Here is a 26,180-nt window from a genome sequence, read left to right as displayed (position 1 = left end):
CCTCCATGCCTGCTCCACTGGCTACAAGTTCAGGACTCTCCAGAGCCCCAGGGTGTTCTCCTGGGAGCTTCTCCTCCCTCCCCTCCACCGCCACTTGGAGACTGTCACCTGCCTTGGAGGAGAATTCTTATTGAGAGTTCCTAAGCCCTGGATTTTCCAGACTCAGTCCTCTGCCTCTCAGTGATCAGCTCACGAGAGTTTGCCCTGAAACGTACACAGTGATTTCTGTGCTACTTTTTGGTATTTCCTGCTGGAGCTCGGTCTGGGTGGAGTTCCCTGTGGAAGTGCCAGAGTTTTCCTGTTTGTGCAGTTGATTTTCAAAACCTTAAATAAACTCTGTTGTGATGTGTTCAGAATCATAACAACTCAACAACTAAAATAGGTGCCTACTATGGGCCTGGCACGGTTCTAGCAGCTGGGGATACAACAGTGACCTCAGCAGACCCTGCTTTCAAAGAGCTTGCGCTTGGGTCCAGGACACTGATTAGCAAACAGGCATTTGCCCTCCGCGTGCTAAGTGCTGTGAAGGACAAAGTCCAGGGTGTTGGAGGTTGGGGGGGTGGTGCACACAGCAGGGGCAGTGACTGAGCCCAGCCTCGGGAGTGGCAGGGCTTGGGGGTGTGGGAAGTGCCAGCAGAGGCTTCCTAGAGCCCGAGCCAGCTAAACTGTATCCTAACTACCAGAAACTAATTTTTGTAGACTCTGTTCTCAATTATCTACAAGTAGATGATTGCACTTAATTTGCAAGAAAACTTTTTGCAATGGCTTGAGTATTTCAATTTCCTCTATTTATAATACATGTTACATAGAGGCATCAAATCTCACAAGGACAGAGCTTCGGCAGCCCAGATAGCCTGCTCAAAGGAGGGTTTGGGACGAGTGAAACACTGCATTTCCTGCTTGGGACCGAAGAGAAGGGAGAAAGGAGATAGGGGTGGGGGGCATTGAAGTGCTTCCCAAGCTTCCGACCATTCAGGTCTTTATAGGGAGCGTCATTATTTCATCTGAAGTGTATTTTCAGGGTGTCAAGCAGGCACATCTCTGTTCAAATACCAGATAGGCAACAAAACACATTCCAGAGCCACCAGATGTAAATGACTCGTGGATGATTCTCTTTTTAGCTTCTCCAGGCCATTGTTCCCCTCCATTAGCGCAAATAATAAAGACCAACTTCTTGCCAAAGGAAAGAATAGGGGGTGGGGTTGGGAACAATGCAAAGGCTTCTGTGTGTCTGGCCAGACGAGTTCCCTGTGATTAGTCTCCGATCCACTTTTGATCTCTTGGTCAGACAATAAAATGCCTATTTAATTTAAAAATAAACTTTATTAAGGTTTAATTTACATGCAATAAAACACACCCAATTTAAGTATGCTGTTCTTTGAGTTTTGACAAATGTATACACGGAGGCAACCACCTCCCCAACCAAGACATGGAAAATTTTCAACTCGCCAAAGTTCCTTTCGGCCTTTTTAGTTACCCTAGCCCCAGCCCCGGGCAAGCGCTGACCTGCTTTCTGTCACTATAGATTAAGTTTGCCTGTTTTAGAATTTCCAATAAATGGAATCATACCATATTTTTTCTTTTGTGTCAGGCTTTTTCACCCAGGATCATGTTTTTGAGATTCATTCTTGTTGTTCTTGTATCCATAATTCCTTCTTTTTTATTTAAAATGCTGATTTTTGAAGTAGCAAGCAACTGTTCAAGGTACCACTCAGGAAGATGAGCAAATCGAGGAAGTCCCTCTGGCCTAAAAATTCTATCAACTTGCCCAGGAAATGAAGGCCTGAGAATTGCACCAGGTTAGTACACACCGCATTTAAGAACCAGCCAGGCACAGGAATTTCTGGGCTCCAGGAGGCCCGGACGATGGGGAAAGATGAAACCTTGGTGAATGATAGAATGCATTACAGAGGATGACAGGGCTATTTGTTCAGTTCTGTTATGAGTTCAGCAAAATGTGACAATCCTGGGAAATATAAATATATATTGCTATATTTATATGTGCATTTGTCTCAGGAGACCTGGCGGGGAGTGGTGGGTAGCAGAGTGCGTTCCTGTAGGATTGGAGTAGGCAGAGATAACTGGGTAAAGCAGAGCCTGTCCCAGATCACGTCAATGCACAGTCAATAAATACAAATGACCATGAGAGCTAATATTTATTGAGCACTTACTATGCATCAGGCACTGTGCTATGTCTGTTGTATGCATTGCTTCATTTAACCTGTGCCCACATCCTGTGTAGCTCTGCCTAAGTCCCCTCGCATCCCTTTCCCATATTCCTGCACACTGTTATCAGCGTGTGCTGTGCTCCCAGCAGCCAGCACCACGGCTCTGTGTGGGGGACAGTCCTCGAGCTACTGGAACCGCTTTGCTTCCCAGCTCAGAGAGCAGAAGTTCCTGAGACTTTACCGGTGACCAGCCAGTGCAGGGGACAATCACCCCAGCTCCCTCTGTCACCTGTCTTGTTCCCAGTCCTCCCCTCCATGGCATTTTGCTTGATTCTCAATCTTGCTTGGCCCCCTTCCCTTCCCTAGTCCCACTCCTCAGTTTGGGGACACTTCTTAATAAACCACGTTCACATGAGTCCTCATCTCAGGTTTGGCTTCTGGGGACCCCAAACTTAGGCAAGATACTGTTAGTACAGTCATTTTACAAATGAGGAAACTGAGGTTGTCTCTCTCTCTCTTACATACACATACACTCTCTTTCTCCCTCTCTTTTTCTTCTCTCCCTCCCTCCCTCCCTCTCTCCCTCCCTCTCTCTCTCTCTCTCTCTCTCTCTCTCTCTCTCTCACACACACACACACACACACATACACACATCGAGCTAACACCTACTCATCCTTCAGATGAAAGCTTGAACTTCACCCTCTCAGGCGGTCCTCCCTGATTCCCAGTCTAGCTGAAGGCTCTCAGAGCCGTCCTTTGTAGTGCTCACTTTGGTTCTCAGTCTACAATGATCTGTGTGATGATTTTCACTAGTCACCATCCCCCTGCTAGACTGCTGGCTCTGGGAGTTCAGGGACCCCATCTCTTGTGCTCTTAGCTGTATCTCCAGCACCCTAGCAGAGCTTCTAGAACATAGTGATTGCTCAGTAAATATTTCCTGAATGGACGAATGATTTGAAGTTCCTTTAATTTCCTCACAGGTGCTCGCTGGCCTCCTAGATGCATCTCAGACTCTGCATGGGCCAGAAATGAGTAATGTATAACCCCCAAGGGTGACATAAGATCTCCCACCCAATTCTGTTCTTCTGGGTATTTAGGGAAGAGCAATATCCAGGGCAAGGTGATGGTACTTCGCTCCACGGGACAGAAATTTAGCATCAACTGGAGAGTTGAATCTAGAGGGTGGTCTGGGAGGCTGGGTAGAATTGGATTGATTATTAGGAGAAAATTCGAATAATATCATTTAAGTACACACACATTCTGAATTAAATACACATTTGTGGATCCCTGTACTTCTTAATAAAAGGACACTTAGTTCCAAGTTCTCGTTAAGAAGCTGATAAGCATCCATTTTCTTCTATTCCGACAATGATTATTCCTCAACTCTATAAAATTTACAAACTGCTTCGGAAGCATTGGTGGAGAAAGGTGCTGTATGAATATATGAGATTATTGAAATAAATGCTGATTTAGAGATTTCCCAGGTGGAGAGTTAAAATATACTGGGGCACATGCACTCACTCTCACCCCACCCTCAGGGTACTTTCCGCTCTGATCAGCGGAGATAAATTTTCCGACCTGACAGTTGACTGTAAATCAAGAAGTGTGTTTTAATAGTCACCACCTTTCTGCTTCTGTGTGCTGCTGTCTGAGGCAATCCTTCACCTCCCGGGACACAAGACCTGAAGGATTTTGGCACATTCTCTCCCCTGCACGTGGAGAGGTGGTGCTTAGCAGCAAGGTAAATATTGGCAGGCTTGTAGGCGAGCAGTGAATATAAATAAGTCAGGACATCCTTAGAAAAGTTCATCTCTGGATCCACCGTTCTTTTTGCCAATAGGTAAGAAAATAGAAAATCATGAGTTTCTCAGGTTTTTGCCAAATCACAACAAGATATTTTTGTAACAATATAAAAGCTAGAAAGTATTTGAGAGTCAGTAAATGCTGAATAAATAATTCTGAAGGTGAACACATGCCCTTATTGCCACAAGCCCTGATTACTGGGTTGGATTACTACACTTGCTCCTCCTGACTTTATCCCTCATAATCCTGTCCATCAACGTTTGCTTGGAGTAACGCAAATAAACCAGGCTGTTCCATGCCCCAGTGTCTTTGCACCTGCTGCTGTTTATGCCCGGACTGGAACCCTTTCCATTAATCCACGTGGGCCAGGGACATTTTCTGATCTTTCAACACTTGGTACCAGGATCACCTTTAATTTGCTTTATGAAGCTTTTCTTGACAAACTCTCTCACTCCCAGACCTGCCACTTCATCCTGTACAAATGTGATTGCACATGTCTATTTAACACAAACATCACTGGCCTCTCTTGGCAAGTCTCTGCTCATATCCTGTACTCCCTCTGAGGCCATAATCAACACTTCATTGCTACCCAGTTGCCCTTTGTGACTTCTCAAGCCTCTTCCCAAAGCATTTTGAGTAATGTAGCTTTTACTGAAATGTTCACAAGGGAGAAAAGTGGAGGGCTTACACTGAACACCATGTGGCCAAACTTCATAAAAATCTCCATCATTCCAAAAGCCTGTTCTCCTTTTGCCAGCTGCCTTCTCTCCTCTGTCTCTTCCATTCTCTGCTCTCCTCTAACCTCCTTTCACCCTTGGATCCCTCAACACGGCCACAATCCCAGCTCACAATCCAGCCCTTTCAGCCCTTTCTCCTTCATTAACTTGTGTCCTTGAAGTTTTAGGTCCTATTCATCAAACAAAGTATCTCTGTGAGATCACTCCCCTTTAAAAGGCAAGGGTCACAAAATCTCCACATTTCTTCTCCTTCCACTAAAGACTGGAGCAACTTGAGGGTAGGAATCAAGCCCTATACACTTTTGCATCTCTTCTGCAAAATATTTAAAATATTGTGAAATGGAAGAAGAAATAAATGAAAAAATATAGCCACAGGTTAAAATCCCCAAAGCCCCACTCTAATCACAGTTTTCTTCTGTTTGAAGATCTTCCTTACCTCGTGAACTCATGCTTTGGTCATCTGCCATTTCTCCCTGACTCTAGCACTCTGCCCCGCCATGATGGGCCCTCTCCACTCCAGCCCACTGGGCGTGTTCTTGCCCTCAGGTGCTCATTCGGGTTGTCTCTCCAGGCCTAGAATAATCTATGTCATTCATGAGGATGGTTGGCGGTGGTTTACCATCACCCTATTGGAGGCCAAGGTAGACGCAACTGTTCTGGTTTCGTAGGTCCGTCCTAACCCTTCCCAGTCTTCAAGGCTCAGTGCGGGTCTTTGCTTCCTCAGCAGACTTCATGGAGGTCTGCAGTCCAGGCGTAATGCTCTCTCTCATGTCCTTAGGACATAAGCCTTGAACACATCCACTCTGATGGCACTTAATCATTCAGCCTTATATCATTGTTAAATTTGGGGTATGAGGCCTTGAGGTCATCCTCTTTCCAAAATGTGGTCATCATTAGGTCTGTTCACCAAAATTTTAGGTGTTTTCCTCATTTCTAGACTTGTGGTAAGTTTGTACTTGTCTAACCCCTTGAAGCTATGTGTGGCTGTCTAATTGACTCTGGCTAATGACATGTGAACAGAATTGACATAAGCCCCTTTGGGAAATAAGCTTTCAGAGGAAGAGTGATGGATCATGCTGTCTTTCCCTCTGACATGGCGACTGGCAGTGTTTGAGGCATCTGGTGGATTGTCCATCAGCCTGGGTCTGTGAATGAGGACCCAGCGATTCACATGGGCATTTGGTATGAGCAAGAAGTAAACCTTTGTTATGTTATGCCATTTAGATTCAGAGATTATTTGAACAATTAATAACATAAATAAATAAATGTGTGTTGCTGCAGCACAACCAATCCTATCCAGACAGACTCTAAGTTCCCTGAAGGCAGCACTCAGGTATAACTCACCTTTCTGTCCCCCAGAGAACATAGCACAATGCCTCACGGATGTTCGAGAACTACTGCTGATTGATTAGACATACTGTGATAAGGTAAAATATATGAGACTAGAGAGTAGTACTTGGTGTCAGGACTTCAACTTGAGACTTAGCCTCTAAAAAACCAAAATAAATGTACGTGATGATTTCAGTAGTATTCCAATAAGATCGTTGCATACAGGGAGGCAGAAGAGTGTAATGCAAGGAACCTGGGCTCTCTAGCTTGATAGACCTGGTTCAAGTGCAAGCTTTACCAGGTACTTGGCTGCATGACCTTGGGCTGGTTATTTAAGGTCTTTGAGGCTGGGAGAACATCACTACTTACTAGGAAGGATTATTGTGGGGATTAAACAAGAGAATGTATGTAAAGCCCTTGGCACATAATGAATGGTCAACAAACGTCATTCTCTTAGGCTCTCCTCCCACCAACTGCGTGTGGGTTGGTATGAACTCTTGCTTAATTCTCTGGGAACTACTTCCCTTCATTTACACCCTCTGAGACCTTGGTTGCTCGCCTAGTCCCTGGATTTCTTTAGCTTGGCCTACCTCAGATCCTTAGGATTTTGCTTTCCCTACCCCATGCACACTCTGGCCTTCTGAGAAATTCCATATGCAAATGGTCACAGTTGACAGGAGCCCTTGGCAAAGGACTGCAATGGGGGAAAAGGGTTCTTGAGACAGACTGTCTGCTGCCCCAAATTTAAAATAGGGCCCTTGGTAAGGTGTGTATAGTCAGGGAGGTGATCTCTATGGGGAAGAAAGAATTTAAGATGTCATGGTGACCAGTTCCAAGGAAGCCCCACCTTGGCCTGTGCCCTGGCTCTAATGGCGGGGGGTTCTTCTCTTGAATCCTGGGATTGTATCAGTGATGGTCGCAGAGAGGTCTGTGAGATTATCTTCAATGACTGACTCCTTCCACAGACTGGGTCTTGGTGTGGGGCCCGAGGGCTTATGTTTTCTTGGACTCCTGGCCCAGTGAACTGTGTGTTTACAGGTTTACAATTGTCCCTGACTGAGTCCTTGAGGCCACCTCCCCCCTTCCCCTCCCCATGGAGCGCAACCGTGATGTGGCATATCTAACCACCCCAAGGTGCTTGTGTAACTTGTTTTTCAAAGTCTTGGCAGGAGCTCCGGTCCTGAAGTGAGAAAGGGTGTTTACATTCTGGAAGAGCAGTGCCGACAAATGTCTTGCATCAGGGCTGTTCTCCACCAATCTCTGCTTCCCAGTTTTCTTCTCTGTGGGATGGCTTGTGACAGCCACAGAGATAGTCTGGGACCTGGAAGAAACGAGCCTGAACGTGAAAGCAGGTAGGCTGTGAGGCGGCCCTCATGAAGCTTCAGGGCTATGTAAACCGCCCTCCCTGGAAAGGTGAGGAGCTTCTTGAGGATGAGGCGTTTGCTGCCCCACTGCCTGGTGCGGGGCCTCACACAGAGCGCAGCGCTGCCTGCAGGCGCTCAACAGACACGCGCTAAGTCAGTACACGGTGAAAATACGTGGGAAGGCAACATTTGAGAGGACACATTGGGAACTGACACCCCAGTTAACAGCTTTCTTGGAACAGTACTTACAGTAATAACAACAACGGTTATTGGTTATACCTCCTCTATGCCAAGCAAAGGCGTATATTATTTCCTTAAATTCTACCATAGTCAATAGTTCTAGCAAGACGTAGTCCTCTCTCCAGTGAATAGCGGAGGGCACGGAGACTCATGGGCAGAGTCTGAGCATCTCACCGGAGGTCACGGAGACAGTAAACCCGAATTCCGAGCCCCTTGGGTGCACGGAAGCCAGTGCTTTTCCGCTTCCGGTTCCTCCACACCGCCCCTCACCCCTGCTGTCTCTGCCTCGTGAAACAACGGTAGGGCAGCTGTCCGTTCTTTTCGTCATTTCTTCCTCTAGCAAATAGGCGTGAATTCAGCACGGAAAGAGCACTGGGGCGGCAGCCCCATTCCAGATGTCTGCTTTGTCATCCTTAAGAACACCCGCCCGTGTTCAAGGCCTTCTAGTACCTCAGTCTCGCAACCCTCCCTGGAGAGCGCCCTCCCCTCCCCTCCTCCCTTCCTCCCTCCCTTCCTCGTGGCCACTCAAGGCTTCCTTCTTTTCTTCTTCTGCCTGGCATCAAGGCCAGGTTTTCACTTCACTAGAAAAACCTTGCTACAGGTGTTATTCTGTGGACAGTCCCTGGCACTCAAATGTGCACTCAATAAATATTTACTGAATTGCACGCTAAATTCTAGACAAAAGAAGAAAAGAGTGGATCCAGAAGAAAATTGAAAAGCTTCGGGAGTGGGGGAGTGAGTGCAATAACCAACTCTCTTTCCTTCCCCCTGCCCGCCCCCCTCCCTTAGGAGGGAGGCAGCGGCACAGTCAGTGTTAAGGCTGTCATTTGATTACAGTAACATCCAAACAGATTGAAAAGCTCCCATCAATGCCGGAGCAGAAGTGCACACGCAGGGGGTTGTTTCCTTGGAAATGTTTCAGCTGTGATTACTTTCCAAAGAGAAATAGCCAAAACACTTCCTTGACCCTCTGGGGAGAAGAAGTCACAATTGGACAGAAAGTCATTTCTGTGGCCTTTCGTTCGTGTGTGTGTGTGTGTGTGTGTGTGTGTGTGTGTGTGTGTGTGTGGCGCATGCGCGTGCCGCTGCACCTTTGGCGTGTACTGTCCGTAGGGCGCCTTTGACAGCCGGTCTATTCAAAGGCTGGGGCCGTGGGTTGGCGGCTCGGTGCCTGCCGCCGCGGTGGCTGAGATCATGCTGTTGATTTTATTTTACAGAGAGCAGCCCGGCCTGTTGTGCAGAGTACAGAATGTTCTCTTCTGTGAACTGAGCTTGAACTTTTCCAACCCACTTTGTTTGGGGAACCATACAGACACAGAGGGGAAAAGATAGGGAAGATAACCCCCAAATGGTTGAAATCATTGTGTTCTCTCTGATTTTGGCACAGATCGTTTGCTTTTCACTGCTCCAAATTAAAAATCCCAAGCATTACAGTTCTTGGAAAAATGGAATGCCTGTGATGTCTTTTCTCTAACTCAGGGCTCTGGCTTTGACTTTGGAAATTAACAAGTCGGTCACTGTCACTCCTCAATTTCCTTTTTTTTTTTCTCCTAGGCATTCAAGGGACAGGGACAACAAAAGCTGTTTCCCTATAAGGAAAAGAAAAGGTTCCCAGTGCCTGTGACTTCTCTCCCAGTTGTTCAGGCTGTCACAACATTACAAATAGTGTTCCCCAATTTGCCATATGGCCTGAGATTTCATAATGAGGGCTTTGGGTCTTTGGCCTTCATATACATCACCAACATGAGAAGCTGCCAATGCTTGGTAAAGTGGTTTGAAATTTATCTTTGAAAACCATTGTCTAGTCTTAGGCTCGAGTCTCCAGTTTGGGGATACACGGATAAATGTTTAGGGGGGGCTGCTTAGAGAATCTGAGGCAAGACCCCTATTGGATAGGCAGCAGTTTTCCGACTTCTTGTTATTTTTAATAGCAGTGGATTCCTTTCTTTATACGAAAACGTACCAAAAACTCGCTAGTGAAGCAGGAAGAGCACAACTTTGTGGGAGCGGAGCTGGGAATCTGAAGTGTGAGCGCTGGATTTGAGTCTCCTAAGCATGGGTATGTCTATCATATTGGACAAGTCATGTTTTCTAAAACTTGATTGGTGAAAGGGGCATAAAGCTTGTCTTGTGTACTTGCAGAGTCATTTATACGAGTTGAGTGCTATCCCGCTGTACCGACAAAAGAGATTCTCCTCTTGAATTTGCAGCTCCATCACCTACCTCATAGTTTGGGGGCTGCTGCCTCGTGGCTCTTGCTCATAGCTGGCAACTGGGAGATTCCTACAAGACTAACTTTACTTCTGAGATGATTCTAGTTTCTCAAGATTCCCTGCAGCCTTTTTTCTTTTTAAGTCAACGTGCCATCAGAATATTGGTTAATTAGTTCCTTCATTCCATAAACTTCCTTTGAATACTTGCTAGGTTTAAGTTACTGGATGGGATCTAGGAGTTTGGAGATGAGTAGAATGTGTTCAATGACTTCAAAGAGTTTGTTGTCCAGTGGGAGAAGCAGAAATACACACACACATACATATACATACATACACATACTGCCCATATACACACATAGTATGTATATACATATGTAATACTTACTGTATAAAGGAAGTTGATACATGTTTAACGGAGCTACAAGTAATAAACTGTGAAGGCAGAGTGTCACAGGAACAAGATGAGGATTCTAATAGGTGGAAGTTGAGGCAAGATCAGTCTAGACAGCAAAAGGAATCATGAAAATTGATGGTCTTTGTTAATAGAAGCGTGTAGTATATTTGGGTAATAAAGAGTAGTTCTTGTGGCCGAGCAGTTGATGCTAGAGTATGTGGGAAGAAGCAAAATAATAGATTGAGCCTAAATCAGGATGTCCACATCTCCCGCTTGTGCCCGTTTTAACCTTTCTTGCTAATTTTGTATGAAGCCTCAGAATCCTTCTCAACACAATTCCCCAAGAAGCCACCACTAATCATTTGGAGTTGGCATTTGAGATAAAATCATTTTTCATTCCTGGCTTGGGCCTTAAATCCCATGCTTACATATTTATATTTTATTTGGTTGTTCTTGGGGAATTACTGCATGTTTTTAAGAATCAGAATATACAAATGAATGACATGATTCAACCTATGATTTTATAAGGTAGCTGATGACCACAGGAAGGATCCGTGAGAAAGGCCAGAGAGTGGAAACTGAAACTGACTGACAACAGACTGGAAAGAGAGAGTCTGGTAAGAAGACTTCACAAATCATCTACAACAGCATGAGTGGGAGGGAAAAGTAGGTTAGACGGATAGGGCATTGTGGAGGTAGAAATGATAGAACTTGCTGATGCTGGAGGGAGAAAGAAGACTTGATGATAACTGAGTTTTCTCATCTGGGTTATGGGGAGAAGATTGCTCTGGTCTGAACGTGTCCCCCTCCCAATTCATATAGAGAAATCCTAACTTCCAAAGATAATGGTATTAGGAGGTAGGACCTTTGGGAGGGGCTTAAGTCATGAGGTGGAGCTCCCATGGGTGAGACCAGTGCCTTTCTTGTAAGAGAGGCTCCAGAGAGATCCCTAGCCCCTTCTGCCATGTGAAGATACAACGAGAAGTCTTTGATCCAGAAGAGGGCCCTCAGCCAACCATGCTGGTGCCGTGATCTTGGACTTCCAGCCTCCAGAACTGTGAGAAATATATCTTTATTGTTTGTAAGCTACTCAATCTATGATATTTTGTGACAGCAGCTTGAATGGACTAAGACAGGGGCCCAAAGAAGGAACGCAGGAAGAAGAGCTTTTTATTCTTTTAATAAAGGGAAGATGAGGTATTGAGTTTCAGACAGGTTGGACTTGAGGGATACGTGCGATATCTATGGAGAGAATTCCAGCCATCATTTGGAATTACACATCTGGAGCCAAGAGCTAAAGAAGTAATTCAGGATTCAGCCACATAGAGGAACCAAAGAAAGCCCTAGGAAGAGAGCCACACAGGTCATGTACAGACCTGCAGGAAGAGAGGGCCAGGTTAGACCTTGGGAAGTGCTTATGTTAATGAACAGCAGAAGAAGGGTGTCTGAGAAGTAATATAAATTCCTAATAATATGAGGCGCCATTAGTTAGATCTGGTCCTCCGTTCCCGTATCTGAGCATCTGATTCTTCTTTAATACAGAACAATGACTCACCTGAATGCAACCTGTTTGGTGTCTGTCTGAGAATTCAAGAAATAGATAGTTTTCTCCTGCATGTCCTTTAAGGTAGTGTTTCCCAAACTCTTTTGATGGTTGACCATGACCCACAGTGAGAAATATATTTTACACATACATATATAATTACGTAACTAAAATAAAAGGCTTCGATGAAACAATATCTACCTGTACCTTCTGCAATTAATGCTATTTTCTATTTTATTCTATTTCATTAAAAAAATGCTGGTTGGGGCCCCATATGTTGATATCACAACCACTAATGTGTGACTGCTTGCAGGAGCCGGGATTAAGGGACTGTGGTTTCTGCAAGTCCGCTGTCCGTCTAGGGGTTGGCATCTTCCAGGAGAGGCTAGAGCTTGTGAGTCTCAGCTCAGCCTGAGGACCCATGGAGAAGAACGTAATTCCAGCTCCAAAGGCCTCTCTTGCACAGAAGAATTTTTAGCGTTGAGAGGAAGTCTAGGTGAGTTCCACCAGCAGGGTTGGTTATATTGCTCCCAAATGCAAATAATAATAATAATAACAACAATGATACCTATTAAGTCAGGCACTTTACATACATTATTAACACAATTCCATAATAAGCCTGTAAGGGAAGTGTAATTATTTCCTCCATTTTACAGATGAGAAATGCTGAGGCCAAGAGAGAGAACTTGCCCATGATCATACAGCCAGTAAATGGGGAAGCTGAGATTCAAACTCAGTCAGTCGGCTTGCGGAATTGTGACAATAAGCTGTATCTTCTGGGTCTGGCTGGGCCCCTGCCATCCCTGTCAGTTCCTGTGTATCTCTTAGCAAGGACTGGTCTTTTCTCATGGTGCTCTGTTCCTTCTCCCAGTGGACCCTTGGTGCATTTAAAAGTTTCATGAATATAACCAAATATCTGACGTGTTCAGGAAGTAGAGGCAGGAAAAGAGAAAGGAGAGGGAAAAGTAAGGCGGCAGTGGGGTGGGTTGAGGAATGTGCTTTTGAGGCTGGGCTGGAGCAGGCAGTGTGAAGGGGTAGAGTGCTGCTCCTCATCACCATTACCTGGCAACAGCGTCTGGACCACCTCTGCTTCCATCTTCACCCCTGACAATCCATCCACCCTCCACATGTCCACTAGGCTTATCTTTCCAAAGCAGCACTGTCCTCATCACTCCCCTAGTTCGTGCTTCCTGCTGACATATCTGACTTTTCCTGTCCCCAACTGAACTCTTCCTCTCTCCCTCAACGCCAACTCCCCCTTCCCGCCCCACCCACCGTCTGCTCTTCAGATGGCCATTCCAGACTCGCAGTTGGCCCCACCCTCCCTTCCCCACTCCTGTCCCACTATTTCCCCACATGAAGCTCAGCCTGGCAAGTTTTCTGTCTGTCCCTGCAAGCATGGGGCTTGTCTGATCTCAGCGCCTTCGCCCATGTTGTGTCCCTGCCTGGAATGCACCCATCCTCCACCCCCTCTCTATACCTACTCATCCTTCAGACCCAGTTCAGGGCTTGCCTCTACCCTGATAGCTTCCTCTGATCTCTTCCTTTATCTTTGCAAATCTGCTTTTGCATCATCCCTTTAGGAATATCACCAAATACTGTAGAGTATTTAAATGGTTCATGTTTATACCCTCAACCAGATTCATTCATTCATTTTGAAACTATTTATTGAATTGCCTGTTAAGTTGCAGACACAGGAAGTTCAATGACAATGAAAGCAGAAGAGGTGTTATAACTCCAGGATCCACAAACAGGGCCAGAACAGTGTGGTGGAGGGCTATTGTTCTTTTTTTTTTTTTCTTTTAAAGATTGGCAGCTGAGCTAACATCTGTTGCTAATCTTCCTCTTTTTTTTCTTCTTCTTCTTCTCTCCAAATCCCTCCAGTACATAGTTGTGTATTCTAGTTGTAGGTCCTTCTGGTTGTGTTATGTGGGACACCCCCTCAGCATGGCCTGATGAGCGGTGCCATGTCTGTGTCCAGGATCTGAACCGGTGAAACCCTGGGCCACCAAAGCAGAGCGTGCAAACTTAACTACTTGGCCACGGCGTCGGCCCTAGGGCTATTGCTTTTAACACCCAGCTTCTGTTCACCTTCTAGAAAACGCCTGAATTTTGAGGGGTCATCCTCTGATGTACTAGTTCATGTTGTATGAGCAGGGCTGACCTCCCCACCTTGAATGGAGTGGGCGTGTGACAGAGGCCTGGCCAGTGAGAGACCTGCATTCCCCTGGTCACAGATATAGGTTCAGAGATGGGTACATCATTCTGGCTAGGCCAATGGCAGTCAGCCCTAGGTTCTTGCTAGAACTATCTGGGGATGCCAAGCCGGTGGAACGTGAGCTAGGATCTTCTGGAAATTATTATTGCCTCCACTGGAGAAGGCCTGTCTGAAGATGAAGCCAACATGAAGGAAATCAGAGTTGAGGGTTGGAAAGCAACTGATTCTGGATAACATCTTTTGAGCATTTAGATCCCTGAAGTCAATAAATTCTCTATTTGCTTAGGTCGTTCTCTGTTGAGATTCTGTAACCTGCAACTAAAAGAGTTCTAAATATTGCAGTGCATCCTTCATCATCCATGCTCTATGAGCCTCTGCAAGTGAATAACAGATCAAAGAACAGTCCTCTGGCATCTGGCCTGAAACTCCTTCCCCGACCCTAACTAGCCTCCACTGATTCCCAGCTCAGGTTGGGTTGAGCATCAGATTACAGTGAGTCAACGAGTTTCGCATAGCTCTGGTGACAGAGGAGCACAGCCTTTTCCCACAGCTCCTTGCCTGGAGCTGGCATCCTCCAACTGCTCAGTGTATACCTGGAGCTTCTGTGCTCGCTCCTATGGGTCCTGTGGTGCAAATAGTTGGTTTTGCCTCTCTGCAAATGATAAAAATTATTCCTCTATCATTTGATATGATAAGCATATCTCTAAATTAAACAGGATCCTCATATTGAGCCAGAGTGATGGTAATGTCCCATAAGCTTATAGTGGGCTTATAAACTGTAAGTGGTGGTGACAAAGTGACAATAGAGAAAGGAAAACTTAGAGTAATCATTTTAATAAGGGCTATGGGAGGGTGGTGGCTACTGCATATGTATTTTATCTGTTCTCTGATAAATTCCTATAAATCAATCAATCCTTCAATCAATTGGCATATATTAATAGTACCGACTAGAATTAGGCATCAAATTTTTTTAGTTGTCTTGCACAGACCTAAGCCAGAGGTTGCTTAATAAATATTTTAGTGATTAATAATGGTTTGCAGCCTTGATGTTATTTAGAGATATGATCGAACAGATAGAGAACAAATTCTTGGTTCCCAAGACAGTGCTCATCTCCACTCCTGGGTCAAAGAACCACCAAGTATTCCTGAGCTGTGGTAGTGGTGTTGGTAGGAATAGTTTCCTTTCCTCCAACATTTAGCCTCTGATACTTGCAATATTGCAGTTCCAAAAGTCAGAAGCTGGGGAAGACTTCAAAATGCTTTTAACAGGACAGGTTATGCCTTGAACTAAATCACTGCCTCACCTTAAATGTCCCTAGGCTGCCACAGCTGGCTTCCTGTGCCTGCGTTTAGTCTCGGGCTAAGGCCACATGGACACACCCTTGGCTCAGGCCCAAGTTGGATCTTCTGCATCTGAAGGTGTCCCTCTTACTTAAGCCCTTTTGGCTGGTGAATATTTGGAACATTTTGGGTGCCCCTTCTGACCTCTTTTAGTTAAATCCCTCTGTAGTAAATCATACTAGAAAAATGTCAGTGACCTTCTGCTAACCGAGTCCTATAAACAGCTCCTGTTAGAGGCGCTTTCAGAAGTAAGACCGGCCGCTCGTCTGCATGCGAGATGGGTGGGCAATGGGCGATCTTACAAGAGAGTATGATTTCATTAGAACCTGTGAGGAGCAGGACTTTTCATTCAGCTAGTTCCTATTAAAGCTCAGAATCCTTTTTGAGGCAGAACAACACCTTCCCTCACCCAAATATCCCAGGAATCATTAGACTTTAAAGATCCAGTAACAGTTTTATTTTCCTATTGTCAAGATGGGAAACATTTAACTCACCTCCCTTCCTTCCCTGAGGTTGGGTAGCCGTTGGTTTTAGGGCGACTCCAAGGCAATGGTTCTCCTGGTCAGTGGTTCTCTCCCTCGGGGGCACACTGTAATCTCCTGGAGATTTTAAAGATCGTTGATGCCTGGGGCCTAGAGAGTCTGAATTATGTGGTCTGGGGTGCATCTCGGCATCAGGATTGAAAAGCTTTCCCAGATATTCATAATGTGCTGTAGTTGTGTGATCTGACGAGGGCCAGAAGAAAAAAAAGGCTAAACCCAGCCTTTGTTTATGAAGGTTATCATTACCCAGAATTTACTTTTTATATACCACAGAATATGACTTTCTAATAAAGAAATTTGGAAAAATCTTTTGTTTGTGTTTTGATTGTAATCGAGGAGAGTAAAAGTCTTCACCTTGCCTGTTCCAAAGGATTGTTGTGGAGCCTAAATGAGACTAAGCGGTAGTTGGGGGTGGGGGGTGGGGGTGGGGGGTGGCCAGTGCTTTGTGAACCAGGATTTGCAGCCTCACACGCCCCGAGGCGGGTGGGAGGGGTAGTCCGGGTGGGGTCAGGCAGGTAAGTGCTGGAGGAGGTAGCAGGATACAGGACAACAAAGAGCTGTAGGTGTGGGGTGAGGCAGGTGTCCTGTCTCAAGGGAGGACACTGGCCCAGCTCTGGCTGATTGTTGCCAAATAAGTCTGCACCTAATGTTGCCAGAACTTTTTCTTTTAAAGATTTTATTTTTATTTGTTTTTTTATTTTTCATTTTTCCTTCTTCTCCCCAAAGCCTCCCAGTACATAGTTGTATATTTTTAGTTGTCGGTCCTTCTAGTTGTGGCATGTGGGATGCTGCCTCAGCATGGCTTGATGAGCAGTGCTAGGTCCGTGCCCAGGATCTGAACTGGCAAAACCCTGGGGCGCCAAAATAGAGCGTGTGAACTTAACCACTGGGCCACCGGGAGGGCCCCCAGAACTTTTTTTTTAGGAGAAGACACACGTTAGAATTTTTATGCAGAATTTCTCAATTTTAAAAACACTGAGTGCCAAAAAGCACATTTGGGAACTAAACCCATGGATCATTGTTTTATGAACTCTAAAACTGTGAAGGGATGGGAACCTGTTTAAAATCAGATTTTTTGTTTGTTTGTTTTAGTAAATCATTCCATTTCAGCAACTTACTTTTATTCTCATTGTCATACAGATTGACTCTCTCCTCTTAGGTTGCTTTGCTAGAGGAAGAAGAGTTCTCTATGCTCAGAGGCAGTAGACAACTTGTTAGTTTGTTCTTTGGGAGTTTCCTAAGCTTTAAGGAGTTGGCATGCCAGGTGGGGAAGATGGCTTGGGAAGGAGTTCTGAGCTGAAAAGAACCTTGCCTGCTATACTATGTGGTTTTGAGCAGTCTAGCTACCTCTGAGCCAAGCGGGCTGGGCCGGGGTCAGGGTCTGTGGGGTGGGCGAAGAGGCAGAAGGGAAGAAAGGAGTGTCCTGGATGAATACAGGTGTTGACAGAGTTCCTGGTGCACAATGGTCCTGCTTATGCCCAGCGAGTGGTATTAAGAGAGGGACAAGGTAGAGAGTACTCAAGGTCAGACGTAAGAGGGAACCAAGAGGAGAGCGGAATTTCGTCATAGGAGAAGGAGGTGCTGAGAGTTAGATTTGAGTAAGGCTGATTTGTCCTCATGCTTTGAGAAGCTGCTGGATTTTTGGATGAAATTTTGGCTGTGGAACCAGTGGATATTCCTGCTTTGCTGCTCCCTCATTCTTGTTTCTTTAGAGCGTTCCAAAAAAGAAGAAATATCACAGGGAAAGGAGAAAGCTGTTGTTTGGACATAAATGTCCTCAACAGAGACCAGGAAGGATAAGGGAAGCTACTAAAACATACAGGATGCTAAACCAGTTTATGCTGAACTGGGCTGCACCATGCTAAACGTTTTCTCCACACTTTCTTTGAAAGTCTCCTTAGTTCCTTCCCGTCCTCATTCTACAAGACGGCATGTAATGCCCTTTCAAGTGTGGAGAAACTGCAGAATTCTTCAAACAAAAAACCAAGAAACACCAAAAGATTGCAAAAGCAATTTCTTCAAATTTAAGACATCTTAGCATCTCAATATCTAGAAATAAATAGAAAACAGAGAAGAGAACTATTGCAAATCCTTTTGTGAAGTAAATGTAGAATGTGTAGTCCCACCTAAGTATATATGTTTTGTGGATCTGAGTTTGGGTTTTCCGTCTTCCTCTTTTTTTTTTAATGGTGTTTAATCTCAACTTATCTCCTTTTTTTTGTTTTTGTTTTTTTTCTTGGCTGGGAAAGATTCAGTCTGAGCTAACACCTGTTGCCAATCTTCCTCTCTCTTTTTTTCTCTCTCCCTAAAGCCCCAGTACATACTTGTATCTTCTGGTTATAGGTCCTTCTACTTCTTCTATGTGAGCCACTGCCACAGCATGGCTACTGACAGACGGGTGGTGTGGTTGCACATCTGGGAACTGAACTCAGGCTGCCAAAGTGGAGTGAGCTGAAATTTAACCACTAGGCCATCAGGGCTGGCTCAGTTTGGGTTTTCTTAAAGTGGGACATATCTGTGTCTTAAGAAGACCTCTCCCCTAAGGTGAAGTAACTTTGAAATCAATGAACATGAGCAATTATCACCATCATCCATTTCCCCTTCCTCCCCGTACTATCTACATGGGTTTCCTGTTTTGTGTTGGGAGTTGAATAGAATCATAGCAAGTTAGAGTAGAAAGGGAGTGTTGATATCCTCGATTCTGTCCTCTTCAATTTGCAAATGAGGACACTGAGACTCAAAGAGTTAGAGGGAAATGTCCGGCGTCACAAGGTCAAGTAGTTGCTATAATGACATTCTTGATCTTACCCAACATCTAGGCCCTAGTTTATTCCTCTCAACATAATTCCAGTTTTGGGATCTATCCTTCTCCAGTGTGACTCAGGGATACCCAATGTGACACCATTTCCAGCTCCAGGGTAGATCCTGGTTAATCCAAGCCAATTAATGCATGGCATTCTCCTGGCAACTGCTATTAAGCCAATAGTGAGTATATGACCTATGGTGGCCCAGTCCCTACTGAAGGAGGGGACTTGTGTCCCATGCTTGGGGGAGAAGACTCTTTCTCTTTCCTGCATGTAGCCTCTATCACCATTGGGAGCCATCCTTTCATGCTTAGGGGTCTATCTGATGCAGGTGTCCAGGCCCAATTAGAACACAGCTCCATCTCCACTAAGTGAAATGTACTTCTCATTATACCATACAATTGCCTCACAATTGCCAGCAGGCTAGGCTATACCCCTGGCATCAGGGCAAAGGGAACATTTCCAACTTTTCTAGGCTGCTGAGTAGCCATAGATGGCACTGAGGGAATTTCCGTGGGTCAGTCTCTGGCGATTGAATCTTGTGCTGGTCCCCAGTGCTGTGAATTGCATTGCCTGTATTCGTGTAGGGCTAATGAGACAGAAGAGAAGGAAACTACCTGAACTAGCCAAGATATTTTAGTTACAAGTGACAGATGATGCAATGCAACATGCCTAAATAATAAAAGGAATATATTGGTTTAAGTAAATAAAAAGTACTTGGGTGTGTGACCCAATCTACAGGCTCAAATGATGTCATTAGGATCCTGCCTCTAGTCACTTCTTAGCTGTCCTATTAACCACATTGGCTTTATTTATTCTCACATTCCACAGGAGGGCAAGATGGCAGCCGACAACTCCAGACACTTTCTACCCTGCTCAAGACCAATGGGAAAGAGGTGGGCCTCTCTCCTGTCTCAGGTGATGCAAATGTCTTAAAAGATGTGGTATCTGATGTTGGGTACAACCCTTCACTCCTCAAGCTGAAGCTCTGGGTTTTGAGCTCCCTCCTGATTGTGGGTCGCTGTGCAGGTGTCAGGTTTATGGCGAGATTGTGTCTTGGCTTTGTCCTATATGCTTTGATGTCGCTTCTCCCCTCTTAGCCTGATGTGAAGGGGTCACTCTGCCAGTTTTTAGGTTTTTTCCAGAGGAAATTGTTCCATATATACCCGCATTTGGTGTGTCTGTGGGAGGAGGTGAGTTCAGTATCTTCCTAATTCACCATCTTGCACCAGAACCCCTATGCAAATCTCTTCTTGCCTCTCATCAGCTCTGATTGGGTCACAAGCCCATTCCTGAACCAATCACGATGGCAGTGCTCCGAATGGCCAGGAGGCCTGAGGTGCGTGTCTCGCCCTGAACTGAAGGATGTCGACTGAGAATGGCAGCAGATCCCCAGAGGAAAATCACTGTTGTTACCCAGGAGACCGGCGAATATGTCCCGGCTGTCCAACTGGATACCTAGAAGCTTTTCTAAATGTGTAGATTTTTTTGGTTTATATTGTGCAAAGAGCAGAGAATTTGAAATCAGAAAGCTGAGATTTCAGTCCTGGCTCTCTCAGTCTCAGCTCCATAATTGTTAATGGGACAGAAGACTTTTATTTAATTGGATCCCGGTGTTGTTCTGAGGCTTGAATGAGATCCTGCATAGGAAAGTACGTTTTAAAATATTAAGGGCTAAACCAAAATGAGGGATTGTTGTTGTTTTGTTACTATTATTGTCTTTTCTGAATTTCTCCCACTCATGCTCTGATTATGATGCAAAGCTCTTTCAGGCCAGACACGAAGAGTAAATGCATCATTAGCAACTAGAAAGAATTTGGCAAGGGTTGCTGTAAGCATATATAGCATCTCTGTGAGAATCAGAAATAGACTCCCCCCTCCACCTTTGGGTGGTGCAGTTCCCAGGGAACATGGCTTGGCAAGAGAATAGCATCTTCGTGCAAAGAAACAGTCACCCCTTCCTCTGTGTAGACACTCCTACATGCTAGGTTGCATGGCTTGGTGAGTGGAAAGGATGCTGGATTTCAACTGTCACTGCCCCTTTAGCAGTGGGGGTGGGCAGGCAGGGGTGAGGGGTTGTTCTGTGCAGTGCACAACCCGCACAGCTGTACTCAGTGGCCCTGACTTTGGTGATGAACCATTGAGCAGGTTGAACTCTGGAAGCCTGACTCCTCATTTTTCTGTCAAAATTCATCTAACCCTTTAAGACCATTTATCACTTTCCCCCTTTCTGAGCATTTTCCCTTCATCCTGAAGGCAGCAGCCTGTGCTGTCTCTTTTAGTTAACTACCCATTAGCGATCCAGGTTCTGCTGGCTTTTCAGATGCTCACCGCGTACTGTTCCAACTGCAAGGAAGAGAATCCTTCCTTTTTACTCATCCTGAGGAGCGAAGCAGCAGAGGGCAGCTAACCCTTTACAATGAATGCAGCATGTCAGTTGACCACAGTTGGCTGTTCCTGGAAAATCAGAGGCTGAGTTCTCTGAAATGCCCAGGAAGAAGGGATGAAAAGCACAGGTAGCTTCACCTAGATGGACCACCACTATTTGCTGTTCTCCTGGCAACAGCAAATCTGGAAAGAAATTATTTGAACACGATCCAGCCAGCCTCCAGAAAGCCAGGGATTCAATGCAGTAGCTTCGTGTTGCTGAGCCTGGAAGCCTTCCTATTCTTAATAGATTATCCTTCTCGTGCAACAGATGGATAGTTAGAGCCAATAGGTGTGTGCAATGTTGTTGAGCTGTGACCATGTTGCCCCTTTCACTTCATCCTTGGTATCTTCCGGGGCACCTGAAATGACAGTGACTTTTCTACACGATGTGAGGCAGGATTAACTGGTCTCCATGATGCCAGTGGTGTGGTTTAGGGGAGCTGGGTCTCAGTTTAAAGCATGCTCAGATCTCTTTTTCCTAGAAAGCACCTCTGCTTGACACTGCTGTTCTTACCTCTTCCCTCTTCTTCTTTACCCAGAAAATAGCCTGCCGCCTTAGCTGCCATTTCCTCCCTGTCTCCTTGCTCATCTACTTCCTCCTTCCTCCAAGTTAGGGATTTCTCCATCTGTCCCTCTCTCCCCACAGATCCATTCTCTGCCCTTCTCTGCCCCTCCTGGGCTCCCTTGCCCTCAGGTTTCTGGTAGGTTCACCCAATGGGAGGCACAGCAGGAGACTGGAAGATGCAAGGGCTGTGAGATGAGATGTTGGCTACGTCTCACCCTCCATCGCAGCCTCAGCCTCACCCAGCTCCTGGTGGAAGGGGTTCCTCTATGTCTCCAGTGTCATTACTCCCTCTCTTGCCCCTTCAGGGAGAGGGATGGAAACAGCTTCCTGTGACCGTCAGTCACCGGGTGCCTCATCATCTCCAGGTGTTTCTCGCTGCCTTAATCCTGTCCACACCTTATCTAGTCTGTTCATTAAATTCTTTTGAGTGTCCATCTATTTCCTGCTGGGATGCTAACTGATGCAGCCTTCATCCTCACTTCTCTTCTAGAAGAATCTCCTGGATGGTCACCAGGGACACTCAGGAAAACTCCTAGGCTTTCTTCTCCTTAGCCACTTGCGCCCAGGTTACTTCCTCCTCTTTACCTTCCTCTCTCCTTTAGTCTCCTAGATATAATTCCATCCTCCTTTCTTTCTATCTTTCTACTCATTCTCTGACAAGAACTACCACAGTTGTTTCTTAAGTGGTCCGCTTATTTCCCCTTCATCCTGCCCCATCTGGAATATCACCCACAAAAAAATAATCTTCTTCAAACACCTAGAACCAATTTATGGAGCAGTCTCACTCAGGAGAGGGAGCTTCTGGATACCCTCCATTTGTCCCTCTTGATTAATCCTCCATCCTTCTCCATCACTCTGAGCCCTGGGAGATGGACCTCCATGGAAGTATCGAAGGGCTCCTTTGCCCCTAGCTTCCTGTTGGGTTCAGCCACTTAGGAAGTACTGGTAGGAAACCAGAGGCAGGAGGAAGATGAGGTTGGGGTATTTATCTCCTAGGCTGCCTCCCAGAAGGGCAGAGGATCGGCAGTGGCTGTGTTTCCCTTGCAGAGACCACAGCCCCTGTCAGGTGGTCAGGCGGCCCTCCCTACCGCTACAGCTACTTGCTCCCTTTCAGAGCTCGGATTGATAGCAGCTCTCTACTGCTGCTGGCCTTACCCTGCCCACCACTTTGAAAACTGCCCTGTCCTATTAAACTCTCCTAAAGGACCTGCATTTGAGGGTGCCATCTGCTTCCTGCTGGGACCCTGACTGGTCCCGGGGCCCCGATCACTGCTTTCTGTGAAGTTCTGTAGCCTCTCCCTTTCCTATCACTTCGGGAGCTCTCATTGCATCCTGGTCATTCCAATTTATTACAACTTAGTCCAGTCAAGTTAGAATTTTAATCTCATCTCTGATTTAATTCTCATCTCTTCTCCTCCCCTCAAGGACGGGGACCTGGGGAGGAAGGCATGGTGCACTCTTTCACTTCCTGATCCCCGAGCCCGGCAGCTCCTGTGTGTTGGAGGGAGGAAGAGGAAAAGGGAAAGGGACAAATCTCTCTTTTCATAACTAGCTTCTGAGAGAGTTTTGTCTTCTTGTCTGCTAGTGTCTCTGGCCAACACTAAGGGGCCACCGAGGCTGTCTGTGGGGCAAGAGTCCAAATGCTGAGCTTCCAGGATGGGCTAGGTTATGATATGATAACAAACCACCCCCAAATTTAAATAACTTCGATCAGTAAAGGCTTCCTTTTCTTTCGTGCTACATGTCCACGGCAGATCAGCAGCTCTGTTCACCAGATCACTCAGGGACTCAGGCTGATGACACAACCCCTAACTCCAACATTGTCAGACTCTACCGGACGACAGGAGCTTGCAGAAGATCTTGCGTCAGGACTGAAATGGTGCAGCCAGCAGTGACTTATACTTGCATTTCATTGGCTAGAACTAGTCACGTGACCCCACCCAACTGGAAATGGGCCAGGAAGTACCATCTTAGCATGTGCGCGGAGCCGGTACTCTGAAATATTTGGGAACAGTACTGATGACTGGGGTGATCAGATGATTTGGAAACTGTGATGACCACATGCATGAGTCCCTCAGAAGATTCAGCATGGTCTAGTTCTCTGGCAAGGGAGATCAGACCCCACTCTGAAGACCACTGTCCCACCGGCCTCACATACTGGAAGTGTACACTCTATGACTTCTTGCTTCTGAATCTTGGCTCCTCGCAGGCAGCCCCTGGGAGGATGACTGACAAGACAGCTGAAGCCCAGCTGCTATTTCTTCAAGAAAATTGTTGTAGTCAAATACACTTAATGTGAAATTTACGAATTCAATCATTTTGAAGTATATAATTTGGTGGTATTTATTATATTCACAGTGTTGTACCATCACTACTATCTGGTTCCAGAACATTTTTATCACCCCAAAAGGAAGCCGCATATCCATCAAGTAGTTACTCCCTATTTCCCTCCTCCTTCCAGCCGCTGACAACCACAAATCTGCTTTCTGACTATGAATTTGCCTATTCTGGGTATTTCATATAAATGGAACCACACAATATGCGGCCTTCTGTGTCTTTAAGCACAGCTACTTTTCGAGGTGTCCTCATGACCCATGAGCAGCTCACAGAATGTTGTGTACCAAATGGTGGCAGTGCAGGTGCCCCACAGATGCCTGCTTTCGCCACCTGCTGTCACTCTGATTTCCTTTTTCTGGCTCAGAGGGAGAGTAGCACCCTGCCGCCTAAGCAGGGAATGGACTGCCCGCCTCTCCTTCTTTCAAGGCCTCAGTCTCTGTGGGTGACTCTCTGTGGGAATCCCTCCCTCACACCGGTGGGGGGTGGGGGGTGGGAAGGGGAAGAAGGCTCGTCCCTGTGCACGGAGGAGGAGAAGCCACTGTACACCCCCAATCTCTCCCGATTCCCACCCGCCCCAGCAGAAGTCCTTCCAGTGCTTGAGGTCAGAGTGATGATAGTGGAACCACAAGGGCTTCCAAGACATGGGGAAGTGTGGCATTTGGCCCCATTCCCCCCCACCCCCACCGTGTTCTTTACAATCTGTGTTATTTAGCTGCTGTGTTTTCAGCTTTGGGCCTGAGGGCCAAATCTGCAGCAACAAGAAAGGTCCTATTTGATATCTTACACACCTTTTTGATTAATGTTCCTCCCTCACTCAACAACTTCCCACGTCTCTCTGTTATGAACGGATAAATTCCAAACTCTTGACTTGGCATTCAAGGCCCTCTACCAATGGGTCCAACTTGGCTTTCGAGCTTTCTCTCTTAGCGTCCCCAGCACGAAGTCTGTGTTCCTTTCAGGTTGGCCTGCTCACTCGCTGCCCCCACAATGGTCTTGTTCCGTTTGGGTTGGAGTCCTTCACTCTTCCCTTCCCACCTGGGGTGTGCTTTCTCTTCTCTGGCCTGTGCAGCTCTTTCCCATCGTCTCTCAGCTTTCCTGGGCACCCAGCCTCTCTGTGCTCCTCAGCCTGGGCTGTGCCCTCAGGCACCTCTCCTGCTGCCTTGTGTGGCTAGTGACCCCCTCACAGGTGTCCGTCTGTGCCAGGGCAGCCTGAGTTGCTGAATGAACACTGCAGCCTGCGTGGAGGCTGACCCGCCCGTCCCCTCACCCCTGTGACCTCAGGAAGGGAAACTGGCAGAGCTACGCTGAAGGGGATTAGCCAAGGCCACAGAACCCAAATCTTCTCCTGATTGGTGAGTGGGGTGTTAGGAATGTGTGAAGGAGGTGACTCTGCCTAGCTCAGCCATCTTCCAGGGACACCTCCATGGTCACATTGGGATTGAGGCTCATAAATTTTCTGCTTGGGGTTCTTTCGCGTAGACCCAAAAGTACATTCTGTTGTGATCAGGTTTAGGTAGAGGGGTGAGAAAAAGGGAGAGGAGGGAGGGAGCAAGAAAGGCAGATTGGGGAGGATAGATGAGACAGAAACAGAGAGAAAAAAGGCAAGTCAATGTGGGGGAGAAGGGGAGGGGGAGGGGAATTAGATTTAGAGACCCCCAAACCTTAAGTGAGAAGAACAGGATTGCTCTCATCTTCCGAAGGGAGGAAACCCTGCTGAGTGGCTCTCACTATTCCATCCTTTCTCTGCTCCCGCACCAGGACCTACCATCTGCCTGAGAGTTATCCTCAAGCTGCCTGCCTTCATGGGTCAGAAGCAGCCCCAGCCCAGAGTGTGTTCCTCCCTAGCAGTCTCCTCTCTGCTGTGCTGGCTTTGTTTTTGTCTTTCTAGTTGAGTCTCTTTCAGTGGGAGGGGCTGACTCGTGCCTTGGAGGAATTATTCGGAGCGCTGGAGAAATGCCCGGAAGGACAGAGCTATGGCCACATCCCCAGGGCAGCCTGACCTTTCTCAGGATGGCCTAGAGCCACCCTGAGACCAGAAGTTTCCCTCAGCCATGCAGGCACCTGGAAGTGGGCATGCCCAGTGCCTGCTGCCCCAGACCCTGCAGGGGCTGCGTGTATTCCTTTTCCTTTTAGGGCCCCCTGAATCAGGCCA

At 46.4% G+C, this 26,180-nt stretch overlaps 1 long non-coding RNA gene across 7 annotated transcripts in view; it reads left to right on the top strand.

Moving 5' to 3' along the window:
- The window catches only part of LOC102150469 (uncharacterized), a 61,809-nt gene extending 37,769 nt beyond the window's left edge, over nucleotides 1-24,040 (top strand). For 4 of the 7 annotated variants that reach the window (XR_011431532.1, XR_011431530.1, XR_011431529.1 and 1 more), the window contains exons 5-10: nucleotides 9,573-9,700; nucleotides 10,777-10,865; nucleotides 11,791-11,875; nucleotides 12,105-12,287; nucleotides 19,528-19,592; nucleotides 23,446-24,017. This is a non-coding gene — a long non-coding RNA (uncharacterized lncRNA). Of the gene's footprint in view, nucleotides 1-1,688; nucleotides 1,800-3,148; nucleotides 7,390-9,195; nucleotides 9,406-9,572; nucleotides 9,701-10,776; nucleotides 10,866-11,790; nucleotides 11,876-12,104; nucleotides 12,288-19,527; nucleotides 19,593-19,963; nucleotides 20,385-23,445 lie in introns of those variants that run through there. The other 3 variants (XR_011431535.1, XR_011431534.1, XR_011431533.1) reach the window with 3 other exon arrangements.
- The last annotated feature ends 2,140 nt before the right edge of the window (nucleotides 24,041-26,180 follow it).

The sequence above is a fragment of the Equus caballus genome, chromosome 23 (genome assembly GCF_041296265.1).
Source record: "Equus caballus isolate H_3958 breed thoroughbred chromosome 23, TB-T2T, whole genome shotgun sequence".
In the NCBI taxonomy this organism is placed as follows: Eukaryota; Metazoa; Chordata; class Mammalia; order Perissodactyla; family Equidae; genus Equus; species Equus caballus.
This window is presented reverse-complemented; position numbering and strand designations above follow the sequence as displayed.